Raw genomic sequence first — 25,000 nt, 5'->3', positions numbered from 1 at the left:
GCAGGCTGCCCAGTATATGACGCCTTCTGTGTTGCAATCTCCTCTGATGTAGGGTCTAAAGACCTTCTTGTTGTTAGGACAGTAAAATTCTCCAGTCCCACTCAGATGTTTGCAATAATGGCATGGCGGGTCATTGCATGGGAAAGTTCTTATCCTAGGGCTGGAAATGGGGCCAGGGCATTCAAGGTAGTCCCATATGCTCCTACCTCTCCAATCTGTGCAGCAAGCTAGATCTGGAAAAATGTGCCCAAAAACTCTGTTACTCTTGATGATAGTCCAGTTTTCTTTGACTGACTTGAGGATGTTGTGGTAGTCCAATGAAAAATCAAGCATGCAATAAAGGTGGTACTTCTTGTCCAGGATAAAAGGGATTCTGGTGCATGTTAAGATAGTGTCTTGGGTCCTGGTCTGGATTATGGGTGCCAAAACTTCATAAAGGAGTTACTGGTGCATCCCCTGGCTAAAAAAAGTCTATGTGGAGGTCACTGATGTGCTTCATAAAGTCTGCCAGTTCCTTTGAAACTCTGGAAATTCTTAGACCCTGTGATTTGATGACACTTCTTTTTAGCCTGAAGAGGTGCATGCTGGAGGCATGCAGCAGAAAATTGACCCTGGTGGGTTTTTAGTAAAGATTATGTGAGAGGGTTGGTGGATTTCTGGCTTTTCTTACAAGTTGATCCAAACATTTGATTTCTTCCTGGTCCTGTTTTACAGGGAATTTGAGGAATGAAGTGCAGCTGTTGATATACTGAAGGAATTCCTCAAGCTTCTCCTGACTACCATTCCATATGAGAAAAATGTCATCAATGTATCTAAAATAGCAGCCCATCTCCTGCAAGTAGTTAGAATTATAGACGTGATCATTTTCCCATTTACGGAGAGCCGTGTTGCCTAGACTGGGTGCCATAGCAACCCCCATCGCTATTCCTGTTGACTGCCTATAGTAATTGCCACTGAATTGGAAAAGCTATTGCTGAGCAGCAAGGAGAGCAGTCTTACCAGAACTTCTATTTCCCCTGGTAATACTGCTACATCCATCTGGTAGGCCTCGATGGTGGCTGAGATGCAGCAGTTCTGTGGTAGGACTGTATAGAGAGACTCCCCATCGATGGTCACCAGGGTGGGGTCCTCATGGGACTGAAGAATTTTACTGTCCTAACAACAAGAAGGTCTTTTGACCCTACATCGAAGGAGATTGCAACACAGAAGGTGTCATATATCGGGCAGCCTGCTCCAAATGCAATGTCTTTTATGTTGGCAAGATGATTAATCAGCTGAAAATGAGGACTGCCAAACATTTACATGACTTGAAATACATGAAACAGACAAACCAGCTGGCAGTGCATGCTTTGAAAAGCACGGAACACAATTCATTTAAGTTTCAAATCCTGGACTATATAACTAAGACCTCTCTTTGTGGTGACTACAATGCCCTAATTGAGAAAAAAATAACTCTTGTGGCAAATCAGGCTACAAAGTAGAACCCCCCCCAGGACTGAATTACGCAGAATCCATTCTGCCTGTGTTGGACTTAAGGAAAATAGACAACAAATTTTTATACTAGGATGAAAGGACACCTTCAGGTTTGAAACTTTAATTTCATTCATTGTGCTCGATACTCCATGTTTACTCAGTAAGCTCCCATAAGTGTTTAGATTTTTCTGAACCATTACTGCTATATTGTACTAGTTCATTGATGTATTTAGTTTTAGTCTAGCTTTTAATATAATTTAGTTCATTTTGGCTATAATGTACTAGGTCATTGGCATTTTTGATTTTAGTCTGGTTGTTCAGTAGAGATGTGTTCCTTTTTATTTTTATTTTTATATTTATACCTCACAAAACATCCAAACAAACAAATGTAAATAGCCGTAAAAGGCAAAATAATAAAAAACAAATGGCTAAAAACACAAAATGACTTTATTACATAAAAATCCAACTGGTAAGCACTTTCATTCCCTTCATGGAACTTCTTCAGACCAAGTTGTATAATGAACAAACTTATTTAAATACTTAATAACAATAACATGTGACCCAAGGCACTTAATGCCTTAACCCTTTCCTTCTAAGAACAACTTTAAAGTTTTCCCTGTCATTTAAACCAGGGTATACACATGCATTCAGCCTGATTTGCCAGCAATATTCTCTCCAATCCAGTTAATCTTCTGCATCAAACCTATGATCAAAACCATTAACTTCATCAATTATTACAAATTTGAAGAATGCCTTATTTTCTAACAAATGTTTTTGCTTAACATGTTTTGCCAATGCATTGCTTAAAAAACAAATCATCAATAAAACATCTGTACATGATGATGTTGTATCTTTCGGCTTTTCCCTGTTAGGGGTCGCCACAGTGGAACTCTGGTCCGCTAATGATTGGCAGCAGATTTTTATGTACCGAGTTGCCAGCCCTGACGTACAACCTTCAATGAAGGTACACCCATTCACACATGTCTCCACACAGAAGACGCTTTAGCTGAGAATCGAACAAGACAACGTCTTGCTGTGAGGCGACAACTCTACTGCAGCACCACCACTTCTGTACATGATATGTTTTGCAAAACCTGATTCTAAAATAACTTCTTTTTCCTAGTTCATCAGGACTATATTTGCATAGCTGGGGGCCATAGCAACCCCCATAGTTACACCATTTTTAATATCATCATGTACAGACATTTTATTGTTGAGTTGTTTTTTATTTGGGAGTGTTCTGAAAAAGAACTCTTAGATTGTATTAAGTATGTGAATGAATCCACAAGTTACCTTCGGTTGACTTTTAATTATAGGAAGGGCAACATTAAGTTTTTGGACCTAAACATGTACAGATCTAGCAATGCTTTAAAAGTTAAGATTTATAAAAAGGAAGTGCAAAGTAACAGCTATCTCCACTACAATAGCATGCATAAGTTTAGCCTGAAATAAAACATAATGAAGGGGCAATTCACTAGAATAAGCAAGTTAACAGATGAGGCAGTATTTTTTGAAAAAAAATGTGAAGAACTCAAAAGGAAATTTCAAGAAAGAGGGTACCCCAAGGACATCATTAACAATTCATGGATGGAAGTAAAAAATATAAGGGAACTTAAGGGAGCAAATGTAAATAGCAAATCAAAAGAAAATTAAAAGGATTTTTCCTTAGCATGTGTTTTAGATAATTCAGTAGATGAAAGTAAAATCAAAGGAATAACCAAGAATAATTGGAGATTCTTAATGAATTTTCAAGAAATTAAAAATTTTATCGGGGGAGACCCTGTCTTTGTCTCTAAAAGATGAAAGAGTTTAAAAGACTTTTTTTAAGAAAAGGAATTTATGCTCAAGTATGCCTGATGTTTTGGAAGTGGGGATGAAAAGATGTAACAGCTGTAAGTTATGTCAATATATGAAATAAGTTAAGAATTTTGTAGTGACAGCAAGAAGTTCTGAAATTAGGTTGAATAATTTGTATAACTGCAGGTCCAAATATTGTGGTATACATGGCTCTGTGTGAATTATGTCCAACATTTTAAATAGGAAGAACCATTAGAGAATTCTACATGGGAGTGAATGAACACATAAGAGCAGTAGACAAGACTGATGTAAGCAATGCATTGGCAAAACACGTTAAGTAAAAACATTTGTCACAAAAAAATAAAGCATGCTTCAAATTTGTAATAATTGATGAAGTCAGTAGTTTTGATCATAGGTTTGATGCAGAAGATGAACTGGATTGGAGAGAATATTGCTGGCAAATCAGGCTGAATGCATGTGTATACCTTGGTTTAAATGGCAGGGAAAACTTTAAAGATGTTCTTAGAAGGAAAGGGTTAAGGCATTAAGTGCTTGGGTCACATGTTATTGTTATTAAGTATTTAAATAAGTTTGTTCATTATACAACTTTTGGATTTTTCTGTAATAAAGTCATTTTCAAATTTTCAAAGTCAAAGTGCATTGTCATCCCCTGTGGTAAAAACTCTGTACCCATGAACTACAACATAGGCGGTAGTACACTTAACACCGAAAGCGTGATAAGAGACCTTGGGACACAGGTGGACAGTAGTCTCTCCTTTGATAATCACATTGCCACAGTAGTCAGGAAATCCTTCTACGTGGCGCACCTCATCACAAAAGGTTTCTCATCCAGAAAAAAAGAGGTCATTGTTCCCCTCTACTCATCACTTATTACACCCATTATAGAGTACAACGCCCCTTTTGGTATGTACCTCACAAGACATCTACAACAACTGGAAAGGCCACAGAAATACCTCACAAAGAGGATTACTGGCCTCAAACAGATGCCCTACGCAGACCATCTCAAAAAACTCCAGCTTTACTCCGTCGCATATCGCCTACTCAGAGGTGATCTTTGCCTAACATACAAAGCTATGTCAAACCCAGAGCTGTTGGACATGCTCCACTTAAAGAAATCCCAATCCCTCCGAGCTACACGCTCTAGGGACCTAAACCTTGTCACCACAATAAACAGAACATGCTGGAGGGATAGATTTCTGTCCCAGAGACTTCCCATACTCTGGAACAGACTACCTGTCTATGTCAAACAGAGCTCCTCATTAGCACTCTTCAAGAAAAATCTTGATGATTGGATGGGAAATAGGAAATTCACCCCGGGGATCACCTCTGCTCGACAGTGGCACAGGAAAATAATTTTCTTGGGTGGCAAAAGCCATTACCTTTTCGGCTGGGCTTCTATAGGCCCCAGGGCCGATAACCTAGTACCTACCTATGAACCTATGAACCTATTTTGTGTTTTTAGCCATTTTTTTATTTTTTTTATCATTTTTATATTTATTTTTATTGTTTTATTTTTATTGTTTCTCTTAGAAGCTGCCCTGATGAAGTGATTTTTCATGAAAAACGCAGGTCAATCGTCTAGTAGTTCGCCCCCCCCCCCGATTCTAATGCTAACAATACCCTTCCCTCAGGTCACACTTTACAAGGTCCACTAAACCTTAGACCTCCTTGCTAAAACTTGCCTTTTAGACTTCCTATTTTGTTTATGTTTAATTTAACAACTTTTTCTTTTTTCCATTTTTTCTAAATCTATTTGTGTGGGTTCACTCAAAGACTATCACAGACTCATTTCAACTTATGCCTCTCCTAGAAAAAACTTTCTATCTCATTTTCACTTTACTTGGTTCCCCCTTATTATTTATTAAGGTTCCCCTTTATTGTTTATTTTTTTAGCATATTTTAGCATTGCTGTTCAGGACATTTATTAGCATTTATGTTCAGGTAGTTTCCCCTTTGATCTAGCACACTGTATTTGTATTACCACTATTTGCTTTCTGGGCCAAGGCTCTGCATTTTATCTTCCAGCTCCTTTAGCCACATACTCCATTCTTACCCTTCCCTCAGGACAAAGCCTTAGACTTCCCTCTATCCCTCCTGATTTTTTCATTTTTACATTTAAGATATTTCTTCTCTTTTCTGATTCATCCAGTTTTACTCAGTTAAGAGGTAGTAATAAGAACAGTGATAAGAGATGTAGGGCAGTCATTCCATTTACCTGGAACAGTTCTGATGTTAAAGACATTATATGCAGAAACTGGAAGTTATTATTGACAGATGATAAAGTTAGACAGCTAGTAGGTGATTTTCCTGTTTTTTCATACAAGAATGAAAAGTCTTTGAAAAGACTTCTTTGCTATGAGACCCAACACTCTGTATACACTGAGTCACAACGGAAGGGTACTTTTGCTTGCAGGACATGTAATTATTGCTCCTATATTGGAGATAGAAAGACCTTTGTTTATCCTAACACTGGCAAAGAATATGTGTGTAATCATTATGCTGACTGCAGTAGTAGAAATTTAGTGTATTTAGCATATTGTATTACACACCCTTTGTATTATGTTGGCAAAACCAACAGAACTCTAAGGGAGATGATTAGAGAGCATATTTATGCTATTGATAAGGAAGATGAAACAAATAGTTTAGCTAAGCGCATTTTGAACCTAGGCACATCACATAAGTTTAGATTCTTGGTTTTAGAATTAGTACATAAAAGTGTTAGATTAGGAAACACTAAAAACACTATCGAAAATGTAGAAACAAAGTGGATTTTACGTCTGCAGTCGGATAAAAATTAAGGGCTGAATGACAGAGTGTCTATTAAGCCTTTCTTAATTGATAGAGCTCTGAATAAACAGTTTTAATGTAAATTCATTGTTTTTATTTAATTATTCTAATTGCTGTCTTTCTGTGATTGGAGAGTTTGAAATGTTTTTGCCATATTTAAGATTTGGTTTTGTTGTGTGTTTTTATTCTGAATCTGATGAAGCGTCTACGACAAGAAGTGAAAGCGCTTATTTCCATTAAAACATTTGCCTAACAGCTGTGTTTGTGTCTTCACAGTTTTTTCACTTTGTTCTTCGTTTTGACTGTGGAGCATTTAATTCTCGTGGCCCTTGTTTGTTTTTTTATTTGAGCACATTGGACTTACATGAGGCGTTTATAATAAATAATCTTCTTCTTCTTCTTCTTTTGGCTGTTCCCGTTAGGGGTCGCCACAATGGATCATCGGTTTCCATTTCTTCCTGTCCTCTGCATCTTGCTCTGTCACACCAACCACTTGCATGTCCTCTCTCACCACATCCATAAACCTTATCTTAGGCCTTCCTGTTTTCCTGCAGCTTCATCCTTAGCATCTTTTTCCCAATATACTCTAAATCCCTCCTCAGCTCATGTCCAAACCAACACAATCTCACCTCTCTGGCTTTGTCTCCAAACTTTCCTACCTGGGCTGACCCTCTAATATACTTATTCCTAATCCTGCCCACCCTCCTCACACCCAGTGCAAATCTTAACATCTTTAATAACAGAAAACAAACACTGCTTACCTATGATGAATATTCGCATAGGCTAAATAGGACAAAATAAGGAAAGAAGAGAATTTTAAGATTATTAGTAGGACAGAGAAGAAGTGAACAGGTGACCTATAAGAAGGGGATATAGACTGGAATAATATGGATAAAAAGGGACAGAAGGGAAGCAAAGAAAAGTGAGAGGTTAGTAGAGGGAATAACAGGGAATTGATAGCTGAGTAAGATGGCTGACTTTCAGTATGGCGGAAGGGAATGAGAAGTGTGATAGTAGGAAAGAAGCATTACAGATGGATCTATGAAGATTGGCTGTAAAAGGGAAGTGGTTAAATGGAGAAATAGGAAGACAAGGTGAGTAAAAGTTATTTACAATGAATTTCAGTGAATGACAGCAGTTACGGTTGTAGTTAATATGATTTTAGAAAATTACTTTAGAAAGAATATGTAATTTCCTTATTTTTGAAGATGTGCTGTGAGTTCAGAGCAAAACATGAGGAAGTGGTTTTATTAATTTAGGGTACCTGACAGTAAATCCTACAGTTTGGGGACTATAAGTTAAAAGCAGTGTTCAGAGCAATGGTATTTAATGCGCAGCATTTGTAAGGATGATCTGGATGTGATGGCATCTGGATTTTCTAAAAGTGAGACAGCAAGCAAAAAAGGAAAATTATTCACAATCAATCTGAAAGGAAGAAAGGAAGTCAAGTAGAAGATTTGCCTTTTGCTTTACTAGGAGCCATTTACCTGAGGTCAGGGGCTGGGCTTGGGTGCTGAAGTTACATGGGAGGGTAAATGGCAGTTTGATGTTGCTTGGCCTACCTAAGGTGCAGAGAGTTGATGTGTTCTCAGCACTGATATACCCCTGTTTTGGATGGGTTGAAGCTCTGGAGCACAGGGTTTCAAGGGATTACAAACAAGAACTGTAAGTTTATGTAAGCTTATACTGTTGCTGTGCTTTCTAGTCATGATGGAGAGAGAGGACTTAGAATTATTAAAATAAAAAAAATCCCTAAACCTGATGAAATTCTCACCTTTACCCCTCATCTGGGGATGCCAGGGGATAGGGGGAATAAACTTTTAAGGAAGGATCATCTTGATGGCTGACAGCATGAGAAATCAGCATATTAAAATAAATCAGAAGGAGAGAGTGGGAAGGTTAATAAATGCAAGAAAAAACTAATCATAGCCCAGAGAGTACATTAGGATGTTAGATTTGTAGTTTACAGAAAAAGGAACAGTTCTGTGAAGATTATCTGTCTAAGGAAGTCCAAAAAAGTCCTTGGATGACCTTGAAACTGTATCCCCATTGTTTTTGCCTCCACTGATTTAGCCAGGTTTGAAACATGTGACATGATCCTCACGAGCAATGATCTGCTGTGACGGTGTTCCAAACATCAGGCAGGAAACGGATAAAGACCTGTCACCATGTATGTTGCTGTTCATGAAGGCCAACAATAGACCTTGACCTTCTGACCTAAAATTCTCTGTGGAGTTCTGCCAAAAAATTGTTGGAATAATAAAAAGGCAACTGACTTTTGATGGTGTTTGTAATCAAATATTAGGTTGTTGAACTTCAGATTGCTTTTAAGAGTAAATGAACTCGTTATCCCAATAGAGAGGTAAGAACCTTCCTTCTCAGTTCTCTGCATGCCGAATTTTGCAATTTTTGGTAAAAAACCTCTAGAGTGGCCAACATATTTTTATACAGGTTGGTGTACTGAAGAGAATGAAGTTGGTGCCACCAGGAAGGTAGTGGCATTTCTGAAGCTGGCCATCTCACTCAGGAAGTAACTTATGGTGAGCAAGCTGCCAAGATCCTGGATGGTCATTCTGATGGTAGTTGAATACACTTCTCAAACTTAAAATCGAATTCGCAAAGCAGTCACAGTTATTTGAAGATATAATTTACTTCAGTCACCGTGTGAGTTATCTACCTTCTAAAAGCAGCTAGGCTGGTCCTCTCTAAGCTTCTTCTCAGCATACATTTTGTTTGTGCAGTAGTTATCACAAGGTAACAGAGAGACAGAGAGCTTGGTCTGAACCTGAACAAAATGCCTTAAACAGACAGCATAAGCAATCGTGATTTTTTCTTGCTTCAGACTAGAATTGAAATAGTTCTATAATACTGCAGAGAGCCTGTATATCACAGCAGCAGACTCTTTTTGAAGATTATGGTGTTTCTAATCCAGATGTGAATTGCTACTCAAGCTAACAAAAGTGAATGTACTGGCACTGTCTGCTGCATATGTACCCTCCATCTTCCGGGGAGAGAAATGGGAAAGTTGATGGATAAGAGTTATACGTTGCAAGGGATGGTAAATGAGCAAAGAATATACAGGATACCTGAAAGATGATTCTCATTCACTACTTTTATCGCCAAAGTTACTGCTCTTATCTGTTTCATATTTAAACACACAGGACATTCCCATGGGATATTACTTGAATATGAAAATCATGAGATGGCTATCAAGTATGACCTGAATTATCTGTTGTCAGGGTCTCTGATGGGACCAGTCAGGTCTCAGATAAAGTGAGAAAAATTTCACTACAGACGGGATATGAGGTTATGTCTGCTATGCAATTTCTTATTCAACTGTAATAATCAGCTACTGCAAATAGTCAGTACCTTGTCTATTTAGAAGGCACTAAGCTATTCTCATATGAAGGCTTGCATTTAGTACAATAAGAATACAAGGAGACAGTGCCTTGTAGATGTTGTTAGTAGGTTTCCTGTATTATTCATCAATGCAAAGGTCTCCCACACTTTATCAGTAGGCAGAAAACTTGCCATGGAAATGATACCAGTCGCAGGATGATACCAGTCGCAGGATCTGGATCCTTTTGGGTTAGAGAGGTGCATACATGCTAGCAGGATCTGTGCATATCTGTGTTACTGTTACTAAATACTTCTTTTATCAGGGTAATCAAATTGGCCTTGATGTGATAATTGCCCCCATACAGAAATTTTGACTCTGCTAAATTCTAAGATGAACAAACACTTGAGCTAGATAAATAGAAAAGACTGTTGAGATTATACAAACTCCAAATTGCAGTGCTGAAAAGTGAAGATTAAAGTAGCTAAACTGAAATGAGAAATGTTCTGTAGAATGGACATATTGCAGTATATATAGGTAGCACTGGAAACCATTGGTCAACAGTGTACCAAAACAAAGGCTTCCTTGATCAAAACAAAGCTCTAATCTTATTTTTTTACAGAAGTGCATGCAATTCTCCAAGAATTAGTATGTATGTGTAGTCTTAAATGTGGATACATTCAAATTTATCCCTAATGTAGTTCCCCAGAACATCGGCAAATTAATCAAATTCTAATTTTGTTATAATCTGTCAGGATTCTTGTTCGCAGCCTAAATAGTACTCATGCTGAGAAAGAGACATCACTTGCCCCTTCAGTGTGCACACTATTTTATCCCATGAATGTGCACAGTATGTTATCCTATTGGTCTGCACTGTTATCCTATCAGTGTAAACATTCTCTTATCCTATCAGTGTGAACATCATCTTATATTATTAGTGTAAACACTATTTTATCCTATTAGTGTGTACTCTATCTGATCTTATCATTGTGCACACTACCTTATCTTATCAGTGAAAACAGTATCTTATCTTATCATTGTGTACAGCATCTTATCCTATCAGCGTAAACACTGCCTTATCCAATCAGTGTGCACACTATCTTATCCTATCAGTGTAAACACGATTTTATCCTATCAGTGTGTACTCTATCTGATCTTATCATTGTGCACACTAACTTATTTTATCAGTGAAAACAGTATCTTATCTTATCATTGTGCACACTATCTTATCCTATAGTGTAAACAGCATTTTATCCTATCAGTGTGTGCTCTAACTGATCCTATCAGTGTGCACATGATCTTATCCTATCAATGTGCACACTATCTTATCCTATCAGTGTAAACACAGTGTGTGCTCTATCTGATCCTATCAGTGTGCACATGATCTTATCCTATCAATGTGCACACTATCTTATCCTATCAGTGTAAACACAGTGTGTGCTCTATCTGATCCTACCAGTGTGCACATGATCTTATCCTATCAATGTGCACACTAGTACTTGCTTTCATAACCACTTTATCAGTACTCACACTTGCATGCACCACTCTATCCAAGCAGACAAGAACACACATAATAGAACTAACTCATTCCTACATAAACTCCCTTGCTACAAGTATGCAATTCTATTTCCAAGCATAAACATATGCAATGACAATCTGGATTACTGTGGCTTGGAAAAACTATTAAAATATATTCATGCCATTATAAAACAGAAACATTATTTCCCATATTTCTCATCTGTCTTTCATTTGTTCTTACCTGCCATCTCTGGTTTAGGGACTGTACAAACCAGAAATTCATTAAGTCTTAGCTATTAGATGTAGACCCTGGACAGCCACCAACAAATCTCCAAGTATTCTGAATGGCTAGAATGAGAAAGAAGTGGATCAGATGCCACTGCACAAATAGCTGCAGTACTGCATTTTTATACTGACAATGGAAATACATATATAGTCTGCAACAACCTGCCAAGTGCCAAATGTTCTGTGCCTTTTAAGCTGTGAGGAATGGAAGCATCCCTCCCCCAACACTGCATTCTAGCAATCACACAACAATAGAAAAAGCAAGATCGGGCCTGAAAAGGCATAAAACCTGTCTCTGAATGTCACAACTTTTCATCTTACATTTCTTTTAAACAGCAGATAAGCAACAGTATGCATACATACAAACACTTACAGATGCTGAGAGAAGAAGCCATTTGGCGCTGTGAGCCAATTGACTTGTTCATATGACAAGTGATAAACAATTACAGTATTAGATACATTAAAGGAACAGAAACATTGCATTTGACCTGCTAAATGAAGAGGTAATATGCCATTTGAGAGCAAGCAGCATAACGTTTTACTTTATTGGTGCACATGAATAAAGGTATCAGACTTCTGGCATAACTCATAAGACAACAGAAAGAAAGAAAGAAAAATATATATTAAAATTCATCTGGTGTTGCAACATACCAAACAGGCGAATGGATGACAGAAAATATGCATTTATTTAAGTCAATGGATGTATAACAAGTCAACATGAAATATGCATGTACCTTAGCTGACAAATAACTACATTACACATTTCAAAGCAGCAACATCTGTATTCACAAGATTGTTGCTTTTTTATATCTCTATAATACAGTTTCAATTACTTGTATTTTATGAACCGCTGTACTGAATGCATGACCCTCAACATGCCTTATAAAATATATCATTTTTATTCTAGTCAAATGTTAATACAAAGATTTTATTACTATCTAATCAGTTCAGTTTCTGCAGTGCTGAGATAAACTGTAAATTACTGCCTGTACTGCAAGCCCTTGTCAATGATATATTTTCAGAGATTTAAAAGTAATTTATTTTCTAGTACTCTGTAAAACTGTTCAGTTTCATGAGTTTGTAGTCCTAGTAACATTAGAAATTATGATCAGCTTGTACCTAGCTATTAAACAAACACCGCACAGACTGCTATAAATAGCCTCTGAACATTATCTACCCATTAGGCAGAAGCACTTCCACAACAGCTATGTACTATCACAACAAAGCAACATTTATAACCATGGTGAGGGGAGTATTAAAAAGAATCCTGTTTAGCTTTGTGATTGGAATACATTTTGAAAAGCGGAATTATCTAGACTCCAACCTTCACAAAACAGTATAATTACTGCATAATCAGCAAATCAGCCTTAATGCACGCACATTACTGTATAATCCCCAGTAATTTAACATTAGAAGTCTGAACATATTGTTCGAAGTAAGAACTAATGCTGAATATTCTGCATTTACATTGCTGTTTCTTCCAGACTCAGAGCCATGATTACTTAGTCTTTGCCTCCTACCTTGTTACGGTACTTACACTATAATTCAGTAACTCACCATATCTTAGCTTTTTGTTCTGACGGTACAGCATTCTGTTATAAATACAGTTGCACAGCAACAAAGGATCTTACTCAATAATGTAAGGCACTGAACAGCTGAAAAATCAGAAAGACCACATCTGTATCCATCATCGAGTCCCATTTCAACTTTTTAATGGTGTAGCCAAGTTGCTGGTGAATTTTTTTTTTATCATATGATTTCTTTTTTAAGGTAAATAGCTGTGCTGTATTTTTATTTTTAGTATATTTATGTTAACGTATGTACTTTCTTTAGGGATGTTCATATATACAGGTCTCTGGTTAACTGATTTTTACCTTGCTGTTTGCTATTTTGTAGTTTCTCACTCAGATACAGTCACAGACTACCAGTTGTTATCCTCTCTCCACGACTGTATAACCTCAGGATAGTACATACTAGTAATGGAGGTGAGGAGGCACAGTCCCCTTCCCCAGGAGGGCTGCAGGGGACTTGTATTAAGTGTTCTTACCTGTTTTATTTTTTTTAATATAATTAATGTGTTGGATTTCAGTTAAATCGAATTTCAAGGACTTGTCAATGAGAAACAGATCTGATAGAATAGCCTTTGTTTTGCTGGGTAATCCAAAAATCACCATGCCTGACTAAACTTTATTTCACACTATTTTCAGCCCATGTCTTTTGAAACCGTCTTACTGAAACACTCATGCATGCAAACATGTCCAGCTTATAAGAAATCTTCATCCACTTTCTCTGTGAAATAGTATTTAGAGCAAGCCCCATGGAGCAGGACTACAGTCATGCAGAAACCTGTCACTTAATGCCCCTTAAAGAAGTAAGCATCTTTGAATCGTCTGCTTCCCAGCACTGATCAACCTATTCTTTTCAGCAAGTTTGGCAACAGTGACAGGAATACCCTTACTACTGCACCAAAACGTTAGCCAAAACATTTAGAAACCATAACAAGTCCAAATCACAGGACAGGCCTGCCCTGTAAGGTAGCTTGACCCACTGGTTAAGAGTTTGCATATATAGTTCTTACATACCCTAATACTCTGACCAAGTCACCTCATCTTCCTTGTGCTCAAGAGGGTCTTCTAATAGCAACACCAAACAAAAAACTCCACACCCTACAAGTCCTCCTCACTATGGAGACTATAGACATTTGTGCCATTACTGAAACATGGTTAAAGTCTTAGAAAGTGCTCCAGCGGTGCAAGGTTACAGTGCCTTTCACACACTCAGGCCAACAACAGCATAGACAGAGACTAAAGGTGGACGTGTTTCAATCTATGTTAACTGCAAATATACCTTCAGTGTGGTCAAACAAGATGATGGCATGCAGTTCATCCACGTGCAATTCACCCTAGACAAGGTCCCTTACTATATCCTAGTTAGCTATACATCACCGTCTATGCCCCAAGAGTCTCACAACTCTTACCTTGACCTATTAGAGGCACTCACCATCCAACCAAATACCCTATTCATGGGTGACTTTAACTTCCCTTTCACAACTGGGAAACATATACTGCCTCAAACTGACAGACACAATGCTTCCTGGACTTTACTCCAACCAGAGGATCAAATATATTGAGTCTAGTACTCACCAATATGGGGGAGAGCATTGCACACACACACACACACACACACACACACACACACACACACACACACACACACACACACATGTAATGGTCTCACTAGTGAGGCCAGATCACAAAGCTGTCTCCTTCAAAATAAAAATCATCTCAGAAAGTCCAACTAAAACTTTAATGGCTGGGAACTATTCTAAGGCAAACTACATCTTATAAAGTGACAGTTTGTCAAAATTCAAGGCTCCCCTAACCCAGAGCGCACAGCAACCTATGACAAATTAATCAAAGAAACCCTATAAAAACATGTAAATGGCTGCATAAAGGCTGCTGACCTACCAGAAGTAATTCCAAAACAAATACCAAAACAAACTGTACAGGTGGAATCCTCACTTCAACAAAGTATACAAAAAAAAGTCAAGGCCAAAATCAGAAAGAACAACTCCCATAAGAAAAGAGCTCTCTAATTCAAAAAAACAAGAAACTAAGAGAACAGCCTCTCAAGCTAAGGACAATCACAAGACCTTCATCAGCTATGTCCGGATCCTTCAAGGTAACATACAACAGTATGCTGAGCTGGTGGTTAACGGTACCACCTTCACTAAGCAGGGAGACAAAAAGAATCTACTTGTTGATAAATTCAGCTCTAACTTCACCCCTTACTACCTGGCTACCCCCTGTAAAATCCCTTCTAGCATACTCCCCCCCAAATATTACCAGGGATAAGGTTCTAGCAGAGCTCGCTAAGGCCAAAAACACTGCCTCAGTGGGCCTCGATAATATCCCCAGTCGCCTCCTGAATAGTCTAAAACACAACCTATCAAGACCACATGAGGTGCTCTTCAACTACAACCTCAAAACAGATTACACACCAGGTGAATGGAGGACTGTAATGGTCATCCTTCTTCATAAGGGCAGACCATCATCAGTCTGACAAGTCTAATATAGAAAGTCATGGAATGAATTATCATGGAAATAATTAACAATGACATTGCCAACCTACAGACACTGGACCCATACTAGTTTGTTAAGGGAAGGTCGACTCTATTTAACCTGGTAGAGTTCTTTAAGAAGGTCACCAAGGCAATAGATGAGGGTAAAACAGTGCATACCAAATACTTTGACCTGGCCAAGACATTTAATACAATACTCCACTCAGACATTGCTGACAAACTCTCCGAACTAGACATAAATCCCTACATAACTTGCTGGATTCCTGGATGGTTCACAGATAAGACCCAGGAAGTCAGGATTGGTGAGACCAATTTCACCAAGAAACCAGTTACCAGCATAGTACCTCAGGGCTCTGTACTGAGCCTAATCCTGTTTGGCATCTACTTCTTGGAAGTCAAAGCTAATATCAATGGCCTTTGGCTTACCAAGTTTGCAGATGATTTTAAATTGGGAGCTATCACAGATTCTCCCCATGACACCAACATCTTGCAAGAAGGTCTTATACAGATAACCAGTACCAAAGTCACTGTTTAAAACTCAGTGCCAAGAAATGCATTATAATTCCCTTTGGTAAACTGTCTACCTAAGTTAATTACGTCATTGATAAAACACCTCTCAGAGTTGACTAGGTAGTTAGGGATCTGGGAACATATGTAGACAGTAATCTGGCCTTCAACCATCATGTAGCAAACATAATAAGAAAATATTTATATGTCACCCAACTTATAGGTAAGGGTGGCATCCTGGTCCAAGGAAATTACAGTACCACTCTACTCAGCCCTTTATCAGACTCATCATTGAGTACAATGTCCCCTTCAGCATGTACCTAAACAGACACTTGCAACAACTGGAATATCCACAAAGGTTCTCACCAGGAGAATCTAGGGCTTTAATAACCTGTCCTACATGGATCACCTAAAGTCCCTATCTCTGTACTCAGCATTCTACAGGCTGCTGAGAGGTGCTCTATGCCTGGCTTATAAGGCATCCTTAGATCCAGCCCTGATGGAACTTTTGTACATCTGCAAAACAAACCGCACTAGAAGCACTAAATCCAAGGATTTGAAAATCACTTATGACATAAATAGAAATATATAAGAAAAAGACATTCTCAAATTCATACCTATATTACACAAGTGTCCACCCTTCATATCAGAAAAGAGGGGTAGTAAAGGGACAACTGGTTTGCGCAAGTAGGATGACTTCAGATGACAAAGATTTTCAAACTGAGTGTGATTTTTTGATTAAACTGTTCAAGGCTAAAGGTTATTCTTGTGAACTGTTGATGGAAATATATGCAGAAGTATTAGAGGCAAGCGAAACAAGGTTTGCTCAAATTTTGGGCATAGAAAATTACACTACAGACAGGATTAGTTCAGGTGAAAATGCTGAAAATGACGCATACTACTCTGCACTCACTATTACATTTGATGGGGTAACTGGACTGGTTAGAAGAACCGTTGAAAATGAGTGGAATACATTTGCTAAGGTATCAGATTTGAATATCATTTTTGATAAACCATTCAAATGTATATACAGGAAGGGTCATAATATTAAAAATATATTAGAGAGAGGTACATATTACAATAATGATGGAGGTTATTCAAGCAACAGGAAAGGTACATACAAATGTGGTAACTGTACCCAGTGTTTATGTATATGGACTGGAGATACAATATATTTAAAATGTATATCAAGTACATTAGTACCATGGGGTATGCCAATTGCAACACTAAAGGGGCCATATATTTAGCCTTATGCAATACATGTGATTCATTCTATTTGGGAAAAACGGAAAGAAAATTAAAACAAAGAATGTATGAACACAGGTATGACATTAGGAGAATGAATGAAAACAATGCCTTGTTTAAACATACTCAATTGCGTAGGGGGGCTGAATATTGTTTTTTTTGTGATTGAAGTAATACCTATAGACCCAAGAGGAGGCCCCTGGGAAACTAGGTTAGAGTATATGGAGCTTTATTGGCAACTAGTCCTAGAGGCCAGCTGGCAGCCAGGGTTAAATGACACAGTCTCACTGATGCCTGTATTGAAGCTTAGATCAGCCAAATTGTGAGATATATATGGGACAAATTTCCTACAAATTACATATAATTGTAATACATAATCTATCAAACAACAAAGTTTTATCAATAATTTTATTAATATTTTTACAAATGGTTTTATTAATTTATATGGTCAGCATTTTATTATGTATTTTTAGACAGATTTAAGTAGTGTGTTTTTATGTCTGTCCAGTAGATGGTGCCATTATATTATGCATATATATGAATTTCCACTTGTTGTTACTTCACAGCAAGAGGTTCTCCCGTTCGATTCTCGGCTGGGCTTGGGAGTGCCTTCTGTGTGGAGTCTGCATGTCCTCCCCACGGTTGGATAGCGTTCGAAAGACATGTGTGCGTAAATGGGCGTGCCTTCGTTGAAGGTTGGGCGTTGAGCTGGCACCTCGGCGTTTCATAAAAATCTGCTGCCAATCACTAGCAGACCGGAGTTCCGCTGTGGCGACCCCTTACCGGGAAAAGCTGAAAGACAAACAACAACATATATGAATTTCCACTATCTGATCAAATCTATTTTTAATTCATTATTATTTATTATTTTCTAATTTAAATGTGTATTTTTCTTGAAAATATTGTGATTTAATAGAAGATCTACATAGTTTTTAAATTGCATTCTGTGATTTTAGCTGTTCTAGTAGAGTTTTTTACTAATTACGACATATTAACACAATTTATTGCTGCATTACATTGGTTAATTGGGGGGATAACAAAGGTTTTTTATCATGCATTACTGGTTAGTACGCTCATCTGATGAAGTTTTTTAAGACAAAAATGTAGAAAGACTTGTGTTAACAGCATTTATGTGTGTTGGTGTTTCTCATAAATTAAGGACGCAGTGCTGGAACTTGTTGAATGTCCGGTGCCTATATTTTTGATTATTGGTTCACTTTTTGGGCACTTTACCACCTTTTTGGCTTATATCAAAGGCCTTTGGCTTACCAAGTTTGCAGATGATTGTAAATTGGGAGCTATCACAGATTCTCCCCATGACACGAACATCTTGCAAGAAGGTCTTATACAGACAGATAACCAGTACCAAAGTCATTGTTTAAAACTCAGTGCCAAGAAATGCATTATAATTCCCTTTGGTAAACTGTCTACCTAAGTTAATTACTCCATTGATAAAACACCTCTCAGAGTTGACTAGGTAGTTAGGGATCTGGGAACATATGTAGACAGTAATCTGGCCTTCAACCATCATGTAGCAAAGATAATAAGAAAATATTTCTATGTCACCCAACATATAGGTAAGGGTATGTAATCCTGGTCCAAGGAAGTTACAGTACCACACTACTCAGCCCTTTATCAGACCATCATTGAGTACAATGTCCCCTTCAACATGTACCTAAACAGACACTTGCAACAACTGGAATATCCACAAAGGTTCTCACCAGGAGAATCTAGGGCTTTAATAACCTGTCCTACATGGATCGCCTAAAGTCCCTATCTCTGTACTCAGCATTCTACAGGCTGCTGAGAGGTGCTCTATGCCTGGCTTATAAGGCATCCTCAGATCCAGCCCTGATGGAACTTTTGTACATCTGCAAAACAAACTGCACTAGAAACACTAGATCCAAGGATTTGAAAATCACTTATGACATAAATAGAACATACTAGAGGGACAAATATGTGACTCAACGGATCCCTGTGCTATGGAATAAGCTCCAAATCCTTGTGAAGCAGAGTTCATCCCTGATCCTATTCAAACGAAACCTTGACCATTGGATGGGAAGTCACAAATTCACCCCTGGTGTGGCTTTAGGGTCTCATCACAATATCAAAATTTCAAAACATTGAATCACTGCTCTATGAAGACCAGATGATCAAAGTTTTGAAATACTGAGCCTTGTCAATGGAGATCGCCATACAGTGCGGAACGGGAACTTTACCACTCTCTTCATTGTAGTGCGATCTCGGAGTTGGTATATTTAAGTAGTACGGGGTGTGGGGACACAGCAAAAATGTGAAAGAAGACGTTTTGTAATGTTTTACATTTTTTTTTTGTAAGGTTCAATATTTCAGAACTTCGATCCTCTGGTCTTCAATGATCAGAGGTTCGCTGTTCTGAAATTTCGATCCCTTGAAGTAGACCCATATCTCTGATGGACAGAGGCTGTCAGTAATTAACATTTTCTCCAATTAATATCCCCACCTCACAAATCCCTTAGCTACCACCTTACTAACACATACCCCCTCCTAACAGATGGCCAAGTGACTCTGCGACAAATTGGGTTGGGGTGCACAGCTAGGCTTATACAGGCCCTAGTGGTCATTAACGTAGTAACAATCTATGAACCTAAGGGGATCTGTGGTGATGTCAGAATGACCTACTTCAAAATTCAAATAAATAAAACTACTACACAAAACATTTACAGGAAGATAAAAAAAAGATCAGTTAGCTGAACATACTGAAAATGTTACTTAAACTAGAGCATTTTTTCTTTCTCCCCCATTCCTCATAAGAAGTGTCTTATCTCTGTCCGGTGCACTCTTCAGTCCTACTATTGTTTTTGCACTGCTCTCTTTTACTGTTCTCATCCACTTTTCCAATGTTTTTTGAAATATGATATACACGTTATTATATGCATACTGAATACTCTAATAACATTAAAATATAAATGTAAAAAACAAACTATATAGATTCATAGTTTCATGGGTGTGTACTAGGATACTGAAAACTGGGGCGTTTTTAAGCCTAGTCATGCAGCCCAAATCTCTGATAAGTTCTGGTACCTTTGGTAAGTGTAAGCAGGGGCTTACAGGCAGGGTTTCAGAGATGAGCTATTTTCAGGCCATTAGAGACATATGAGCCAAACCAGGGAGAGAAGTTCTTGTTCCCCATCCAAATGTCCAAGTTACACTTTAATTGGTTTAGAGAGGAACTCTGGGGTTAAAAAGTGATTCCAGACATTTCTGCAGTCAACTATGGATGTTTTCATTAAAATTAGGTACACCCATGTTTGTGAATGCATTCACACTAATGGATGTGCAGAAACATTGATGCACATTACATCAATTTAAAATTCTAAAAAAAAAAAAAAACAAAAAAAGATGAGATTAAGCCAAAAAAAAAAAACTCTTTCATTTTGCAATCGGACAACTAATTAAAAAAAACAAATAAATAAGACCACTGGCCGGTAATCAAGGAGCCTCAATCCTCACCACTAGTACCAGTGGGGGATGTACATTGGGAGGATGACAAGTACACACACAGTATTTCTAGATGCAGCTCTCTTCATCAAGTGCAATTTTGCTTAAGAGTGCACAGAGACCACAGTCAGTCTGGGGCTGGTTTCTCCCTCTTTCTCCATATCCCCAGTAAGACTCCCGACTGCCACAGCTATAGAGATGAGATCTCAGCTGAGTGGCCAAGCCAAGACCTCCAGCACCCTCTCTGCCCAACCAGTGCTTTGTGTTCCTGACCAAGTAGCTGACACACACACACACACACGCACATTCTTGGAGATTTGTTTTACAAACACACACACCTGGGAAAGGCTGGCACAGGTTTACTAGCTATGCCCCCTTCTGCCCAGACTATAAGGTAGTTATCAGTGCCACCAGCCAACTCTTTATTAGCTACTTTAAGGCCCTTAACAAAGGGTGTCCAATCTTACTGTGCAATGTTACTATCAATACAAATGGTAGCTTGACCAAGAGCAAGGCTAATAGGAGTGGCCCACAGTGTCACCAAATAAATATGCAAGTACTCTCTAAACTTAAATATGTCTCACAAATATCAACCACAATGAAATGTTTAAATATATTTAATAATAAATAATAAAAGAATAAGAAAATACTCAGTATATAATCACAGTAACATCAGAGTTCAGAATCACAGGAAAGACTTAAAACAACATTGTACGACAGTCTCAAATAAATAAAGAAAACAACTAAACTATACTTCAGTATATTCCTGACTGAATCTAAGAGAATTACTACACCCTAAATAACTTACTTACAGAGCAACAAGGCAGATGTGGTGAGTGGGTCTTGATGCTGTCAGGTCAAAGACAAAATATAGAATGCTGTCTCTCCCTCGGAGACTTCCCAAATTAATATCTCAAATATTACTGCTGGGATAGCTTGCAGAATGACATCATTTTTTGTCATCTGACTTCAGTTCCCAGGCTCAAACACTCACTGATGTCAGCTGGTAGCATTTATCATCTATTTGTAAAAATACATAGACCTCAGATCTTTTGGCAAATGGTAGAAGTCGTAAAATAATTTACATTCCTCCACATTTAAAGACAATACAAAAAACTTCTCTAGTACAGACATTATATCTCCTGTTGCAATAAAACTGAAAGATAACATCTTTTTTTATGGCCCAGCCATAAAGTAATTTAATTTCAACTATTTTTCTGAAGTTTTGTAAATTAACCTCCCGTGTTCCAGTTTCCCCTTTTAAAATATATACATTTAAACAGTTACAATAATGTATATACATTTCTGTTCTTTCCAGTATGGTACACTGTGGGTACATCTTTAAGCTCAGTACTTTACAAACCCTTTTCAACACACATGTCTGTACAAACCTAGTTTGATATACACATAACATACAGTTCTACCAAGGTTGTAACACAAACATCTTACATGAAGCATGTTGACATTCACAAATGACACATAACCATTTACAAAATTCCAAATAGCTGGGCTGACAGTATCTCCTTTTGTGACAATATCACCTGGACATAATTTTTCTTTACAGTGGTACTCTTACAGAATGGATTTTTGGTACAGTAATATGTAGTGCTGGGTTGAGGATAGCAGGGTGACACTTATCACACACGAATAAGGATTTACAAGGGGGCTTCACAGCTGAACTTTGCTGAATTCACATTGTGTTGACAAACATATACTGTTTGCTCTTTAAATTGAACTTTCCCTTTCTCAACATTAGAAGATATTGAATGTCAGGTTATTGAGTGATCCTCATCACACAGACACACATACACATATACACACACAGAGACAATCACAAATAAAAACATTAAATCTATCAACTTACCTAACCCCTAATCTAACACTAACCCTGAAACACTGTCACATATACACAGTCATTCAAAAATATTCACAAATATACACACAAACACACAGACGCACCATTAAGTCTACCTCCTTACCTAGGCCTTATTCTAATTTAATTGGCAAATCCCTACTTACATGTACACAAGCACAACTCACACACCAGGAACACTTAACAACCTGACACTCATTATTATCTAAAGTTTGAAAGGGAAAGTTCAATTTAAAGTGCAAACAGTATACTTTGTCAACACAATAGACTGCATGAACTAGGCCTAGCAGAAAACATGCCAAGAATAGTTCTTTAAAACAGCAGACGTATTTCACCACATTATTTAAAGGAACAAACAGAATAATAAGGCAATATCCCTTAATACAAAAATTCATACTGGAGGCAAAAATGAATGTGTTCATGAGGCCTAATGTCTTAGTAACATCTCAATGTTTAAAAAAAAGAAAATGAGTTGATAATTGATTTTACAAAACAATCCAAAAACAGTCTGAAAAAATCTGTAATAGCATCAAAAATGTTAACAGTGGTTAATCTTTGACAGCTCTTAGTAGACATCAGCATCTCAGTATGTTATATTTGCAATATTACCTGCTTCACTATTAAAACATTCATAAATATAACAAAATACTTATTCTTCATCTTTTAAGAGTATGTGCAAACTGATAAAATAAAGTGTGGTGTCCACATTCTGTTTCCACTTTCTTGATAACTTTGCTGGTGACTACTGGGTGTTGCAGCCCTGTTTTCACATAAAATTGTATTAACAAACAATACTAACTAATAAAGTGGGAATTAGCATAATTTTTTTAGGTTTTTGCACTCACTGTAACCTGTCATACTCATGCGGCTCCATCAGCATATGCCAAGTTACAGAACAGACAATAAAACAACAGCAGTATTTTGATATGTTTCATGAATAATGTTCCACATCTGCATTTATTCATGAACTACAACTTATTTCATAGAACCATAGGAAGTTACTAGGCTAATGGCCCTAGGACCCTTACAAGCCTAGCCAAGTTCTACCCTTATTTCAATGATCAGCATGAATTGCCCCTGTCCAAGAGAGACACAGTGGAACCCCCAGGGTGAATTTAGGGTTACCCATCCAATCGTCCAGACTGCGTCTGAAGAGGGCCAATGAGGTGCTCTGTTTGACATGATGTGGGAGTCGGTTCCAAAGGTGTGGTAACCTCTGGGAGATGAATCTGTCCCTCTAGCAGGCTCTATTAATGTCACATACCTGATTAAAGCCTTTAGAGTGAGTAACCTGTGCACCATTTGACTTATGGATATGCAGCATTTCCAATAAAGCAGAGTCACATATTCCCTTATATGCAAGGCATAGATCGCCTCTGAGTCATCTGTATGAAACAGAATAAAGTGAAATGATTTCAGATGATCCATATAGGACAGATGCTGAAGACCTTGAATTTTCCTTGTGAGGAACCTTTGTGGTCTCTCCAATTGCTGCATGTGCTCGGAAAGGTACATACCAAAAGGGTTGTTGTACTCAATTACTGGTCTGATGAGGGAACAGAGAGGTTATAACTTCTTTTTTTTCTGGATGCAATGCCCTTACCTATGAGATGAGCAAGACAGAATGCCCTTCTTAACACTGTGGAGACATGGTGATCAATGGTAAAGTTCCTGTCAACCTGTGTGCCCAGGTCTCTCACCACTGACTGCATACTTAGGGTGTTGTTATTAATGGGGTAGTCAGGAGGAATATCAAACTTACCGAAAGGGATGATAATACATTTTTTTGCATTGAGTTTAAGGCCACGACTGTGGCACCAATCATGTTTGTGTAGATTGCTCCCAATTTGCAGTCATCAGCACACTTTGTCAGCCGCAGACCTTTAGTTTTCACTTGTACTTCGGAGAAATAGATTCCAAATAGTAGAGGTCCCAGGACTCATCCCTGTGGAACACCACTGTTCACAGGTCTGCTGTTGGAGGTCCCCTATTTTGACTATATGGGTTCTATCAGTGAGACAGTTCTTTACCCATCTAATGATATAAGGGTTGAGACCTAACTGGGTTGATACCCATCATGTCGATTCTCTTTCTTTGTTGAGGGGGGTTCTGTTTATTTTCTGTTATAGACAGTCGGCAAAGACTGTTTGTTTTCTATTATCAACTGTGGGCAAAGACTTTTGGGCTTTAACTCAAAGGCAGTGAATGGTACTCATGAACTTCACATCATCACTATGCCAGGCATGATGACAGGACTCATAGCAGGTATGTGAGAAGCATCAGTTAGCTGACAAAAAATTTGTTTTTGTTTTAAGCATTAATATCAAAAACTATTGCATGCTATATAGCAATTCCAGCACCACCTCAACAATATTTTTTATTGGTTTTAAAGGTAGGCTATATCTTTAGACTCAATTTTAACTTCAGTAGGGTGGCTCTTGTGATGCTACAATTCTGTTGTTTCCTCAATGAAAAATCATTTTTAGATTTACACAACATTTGCCAAGCTATTTGAAAGTTTACAAAGATAGCAATTATGAAACCTGAAGTACAAATACTAATATCAGAGAATCCATAGCTCAGTGGTGCAGCGGTG

At 37.9% G+C, this 25,000-nt stretch overlaps 1 protein-coding gene across 1 annotated transcript in view; it reads right to left on the bottom strand.

Annotated features, from left to right (window-relative positions):
- TRMT9B (tRNA methyltransferase 9B (putative)) overlaps positions 1 to 25,000 on the bottom strand; it is a 541,165-nt gene that overhangs the window by 363,047 nt on the left and 153,118 nt on the right. Inside the window, exon 2 of the mRNA XM_044062499.1 lies at positions 11,175 to 11,281. The gene's annotated coding sequence lies outside the window, so the exon portion shown is untranslated. The remainder of the gene's footprint in view (positions 1 to 11,174; positions 11,282 to 25,000) is intronic.

The sequence above is a fragment of the Protopterus annectens genome, chromosome 2.part1 (assembly GCF_019279795.1).
Source record: "Protopterus annectens isolate FY-2018-M chromosome 2.part1, PAN1.0, whole genome shotgun sequence".
Classification (NCBI taxonomy): Eukaryota; Metazoa; Chordata; order Ceratodontiformes; family Protopteridae; genus Protopterus; species Protopterus annectens.
This window is presented reverse-complemented; position numbering and strand designations above follow the sequence as displayed.